The following is a 5208-nucleotide window of genomic DNA, read 5'->3' on the forward strand; positions in this document are numbered from 1 at the left end:
CACAATTAAAAACTGGGTTAAAGAGCTAAACAGGGAGTTCTCTAATGAATAGAGATGGCTCAGAAACATCTCAAAAAGTGTTCAACATCATTAATAATTAGGGAAATTCAAATTAAAACCACCCTAAGGTACCACCTTACCCCAATTAGACTGGCTAGGATCAAGAGAACAAATGATACCAAATGCTGGTGAGGATGTAGAGAAAGGGGAACTTTCATTCTTTGCTGGTGGGATTGCAATCTCGTGCAACCCCTATGGAAAACTGTGTGGAGACCTGGAGAGCTCTTAATAAACTAAAAATGAACCTACCATATGACCCAGTTATACCACTCCTTGACATATGCCCAAAGGACTCATCTTGTTGTAGAGACACTTGTACAACCATGTTTGTTGCTGCTCTTTTCACAATAGCTAAGAGACCGAAGCAGCCTAAGTTCCCCTCAACTGATGAGTGGTTAACAAAAATGTTTTATATTTACACAGTGGAGTTCTATTCACCAGTAAAGAAAGATGAAATAATGAAATTTGCAGGTAAATGGATGGAACTAGAAACTGTTATACTAAGTGAAGTAACACAGACTCAGAAAAACAAATGACATATGTTCTCCCTCATTTGTGGCTCCTAGCACAAAATCCTTTTAAATTCCAGGTCTTTTTAATAAGATGATGCTATACAGCAGTCCCTTCTGCATAATGACCATCATCACGACTTCAGCTGAGCCTGATCGCTAAACATTGTGACAATTGGGCTTGTTGACGGTTGTACTCATTCATTAAAGGAGGGCCAAGCAGGGTCATCAGACCCTCACTGGATTGATTATCCAGCCACTCTTCCCAGATAACTGTATGTAATTTGGCCCTAATCACACATGGCCTACTGGATTTGGAGAGGGCTAAAGTGTATAATCTGGGGATGGCTAGGAAGAGAGCATATGACCTGTGCTGGGTGAAGACTTTCCAGTGTGCATACCCTCAGGTCATACATACACCTCAGCAACCCCTCAGTTATCTGGAAGCCTTTGAGAGGGAACTGATACTGATTCTAACCACTCCAACAGCTATCAAAGTACCTGAAAGCAAATCCTGAATCCCTCACTCTAGAATCCAGCCTTGGAAGACAAAAGAAAAATGAACAGGAACCCAATAGAAGGATGCTTTTGGGAGCCCTTGTCAAGAAATTCCAGTGGACTCTCATATGAGCATTTGAAAACTGCCCTATTTTGACTTGGTTCTAGTTCCTTTTCTATAACTTGTAATGCTAATTACTCTTGCCTTTACTTCTCCTTCAGATCTCTTATTCATGATTCAAGGACTTTCTTTTCTCCCTCGAGGTAAGAGTTGTCCAATTTGGGAGTCTTTTAGATAGACCCACTGAAGAGGTACTCCATTTGCCTCACCCTGTGTCCCTGTTCAGCATGGAAGAAGCCAGAGCGGTCTGTGTTCAGATTTCCTAATGGCAATTTGGGTAATCTCTTCAGAGGATGGTGTGATAAGAATAGGAGGTAGGAATTCACTAGACAGTTAGGGTAAAAAGACCCCAAATAAAAGTAGCTAGTTTCTTTGCTACAACTCACAGTGTCCTTAGGCCTCTTAGCAACCTACTCCATTCCAAAGACCAAAAATGTTGAAAATATTTGGGAGCTTAATCCTTAAAAGATTTTTGGGTTACCTCTTCAGAGGTTGGAATGTTAGATTTTCTAAAAGCCCCATTAAAAAATATAAATATACCTCCCTTTACTTCCCTGGGCTGCACAGCCTCCAGGCGTCCTGATGCCAGCACCTTCCCTGGGTAAGTCCAGCACCCCCACCACACCTTGACTCCCCCAGCCTCTTGCACCCTCCATGCTCCCCTGCCACATCTCTCCTCCTAGCCTGGGTACAGACCCATTTCTTGTCTTGGCACCCCAAATACTGGGGCTAGCCTCACAGGCCAGAGCCACCACTGCTGCCTGATCTTTTGCATTTGGACCAACCGAATTCCTCCCCGCTGCCCCCAGGAACCCTCTGGGCCTAGTCCTGTCATCACCTCCCTGTACTTCCTGGGGGGCATAGCCTCCAGTTCTGGCACCAGCATCTTTCCTGGGCCCTACTTCCAGGCCAACCCAGCCCCCAAATTCCTGAGGGCAGTGTCTTTCCTGGAGGGACTGAGACCTTAGAAGACAGAGTGAGAGCATCTGAACCTCATCTCACTTGGGCCTCTGTGGGAACTCCCGAAGACAAAAGCAATTTTGCCACTCCAATATAAAATCAAAAGAGAGAACTGAAGCCTAGACCAACCAGCTTTTCATGCCCAACAAGTAAACCACAAAGGCACATAAAGTTTACAAAAAGAAGCAGATCTAAACTCAACAAAGGAAGGCTTGAATCTCTCAAAAGAATCAGAAACTAGGACAGAAATTCACATCAAAATCACAGAGAAAAAAATAACATGGAAAACAAAATAATATATCCCCACCTAGTACAATAGTTCTCTAGAGGAGTACAATGAGAACTCCCTAGAGATAACAGGACATGGAACTCAAAAGAACAATTATAAACATGATAAAAGTATTCAGTGAATTTAAAGAACACACAAAGAAAGAAATCAAAGAACTGAAGGAAGACAGGGATAAACTTCTGAATGAATTCAGAAAAGAGTTAGAAATATTGAAGAATATTCAGGCTGAAATGAAGAGGAAGTGAAACACTCAGTAAGCCAATTAGAAACTAAAGGAGAAAGCCTCACCAATCAGATGAATGAAATGGAGAACAGAATATCAAGACTGAAAGATAAAGTGGACGACACGCCCGGCATCAAGATTATGAAAAATTTTTAAAAAACACAAGAATGGATTATGCAAGAATTGCGTGACACCATAAGAAAACCAAACTTATGAATCACAGGCATACAGGAAGGGGAAGAATCTCAAGATAATAGTATGGAACAGATCTTCAACAGGAGTGTAGAAGAAAATTTTCCCAAAATAAAAAAAAGACATGCCCATACAAATACGAGAAGCATATAGAACACCAAATAGACAGGATCAGAAAAGAAACAGTCCATGGCACATCATAGTAAAAACACTAAAGGTTCAGAACAAAGAGACAATAGGGTAACAAGCAGGGGTTGGTAGAGACTCAAGCTCATGGGGCTTATATACCTTCCCCGGCAAAGATAAGAGTATCATAAAAGAACAAAACTCAGCAGTCAAAAATTTATTCTTTTTGTACTGAAACCACCACTGCTGGTTTGTCCAAGGAAGCTCCATGCATTTTCACTTTCCTCCATGCCATAGGTTGAAGGGGAAAGAAAAAATCTTCCATGACATAAATAGGTTGAAAGAATTCATGTCCATAAAACCAGCCATTAAGAAAGTTCTTGAAGCAATACAAAGAGCTGAAGAAAGGAATGACTATACACAAAGGGTTACAGAAAGAAATTCAATGAAGGTATAACTGTGGAAATGCGCAGCTCTATCAAGAATGTGAACCGAAATAAAAATAACAGGATTCAATACACATCTTTTATTAATAACTTTAAATATCAATGGACTGAACACCCCAGTCAAAAGATACAGACTGAATGGATTAAGAAAAAAGACCCATCTTTTTGTTTTCTGCAAGAGACTCATCTCACTTTCAAGGACAGGCACTATCTTAAGGTGAAAGGATGGAAAAAAATATACCAAGCGAATGGTACTATGAAAGAAGCAGGCATTGCAATTCTAATATATGATAAAATAGACTTTAAATTAAACTAATCAGAAGAGACAAAGATGGCCACTTCATTCTGATCAAAGGAACAATAAACCAAGAAAATATTACAATCATGAACACATATTCATCGAACTCTGGAGCACCCAACTTCATAAAAACTGTACTATAGGACTTTTAAGACCCAGATTAATATTAACTCATTAATAGTAGAGGACTTCAATACCCAATTGTCACCATTAGATAGGTCAACAGGACAGAAAATTAACAGAAAGACATCTGAATTAAACAATACCATATATCAAATGGACCTAACAGACATCCACTAAATATTCCACCCAAGCACCAAAGAACATACTTTCTATTCAGTGCCCCCATGGACACTTCTCCAAAATCAACCATGTACTGGGGCACAAAACAAACCTCAACAAATACAAAAAGATTGAAAAAGTTCCATGCATTCTATCAGACTACAATACAATAAAGCTTAAAATCAACACTGGAAGAAACCCCAGTAACCATATGAACACATGGAGATTAAACAACACACTCCTGAATGATGAATGGGTCAAAGGAGAAACTAAGAAAGAAATAAAAGTATTCCTGGAACTAAACAAAAAGGACAATACAGCACAACAATACCTCTGGGACACACTGAAAGCTGTCCTTAGAGGGAAGTTTATTGCTCCTAGTTCCTACATTAAAAAATCAGAAAGAACACAAATAAATGACTTAACATTGCAACTAAGGACACTTAAAAAGCAACAGCAAATTAAATTCAAACCCAGCAGACAAGAAGAAATTACAAAAATCAGGGCAGAAATTAATGCAATAGAAATAAAGAAAATAATACAAAGAATCAATGAATCCAAGAGCTGGTTCTTTGAGAAGATAAACAAGATTGATAGACCGCTAGCCCAGTTAACCAAAATAAAGAAAGAGCATCTCCAAATCAACAAAATCAGAGATGAAAGGGGAAACATCACAACAGACACCAAAGAGATCCAGAACATTATAAGGGAATGTTAAAAACCTATATGCTTCTAAATTTGAAAATCTAAAAGAAATGGATGTGTACCTAAAAGCATGGGAACCACCAAATCTAAACCAAGAAGAGATTAACAGCTTAAACAGACCCATAACACATAAGGAAATTGAAACAGTACTACAAAATTTCCCGACTCAAAAAAGCCCAGGACTCTGCAGCTGGATTTACAGGAGAAATCTACGAGACATTTAAAGAGGATCTACATCCTCTACATCCAATACTACTTAATTTATTCAAAAATTAAGAATTTTTCAAAAAGATAGAAATGTTGGGAGAACTTCCAAATTCCTTCTATGAAGCCAGCATCACTCTAATACCAAAGCCAGGTAAAGATAAACCAAAAAAGAAAACTATAGAGCCATATCCTTGATGAACCCAGATGCAAAACTTTTCAACAAAATACTTGCAAACTGTATATAGACACACATCAAAAAAATCATCGACCATGATCAAGTCAGCTTTATTCC

The sequence above is a fragment of the Nannospalax galili genome, unplaced genomic scaffold (assembly GCF_000622305.1).
Source record: "Nannospalax galili isolate Female #2095 unplaced genomic scaffold, S.galili_v1.0 scaffold858, whole genome shotgun sequence".
NCBI classification, from domain to species: Eukaryota; Metazoa; Chordata; class Mammalia; order Rodentia; family Spalacidae; genus Nannospalax; species Nannospalax galili.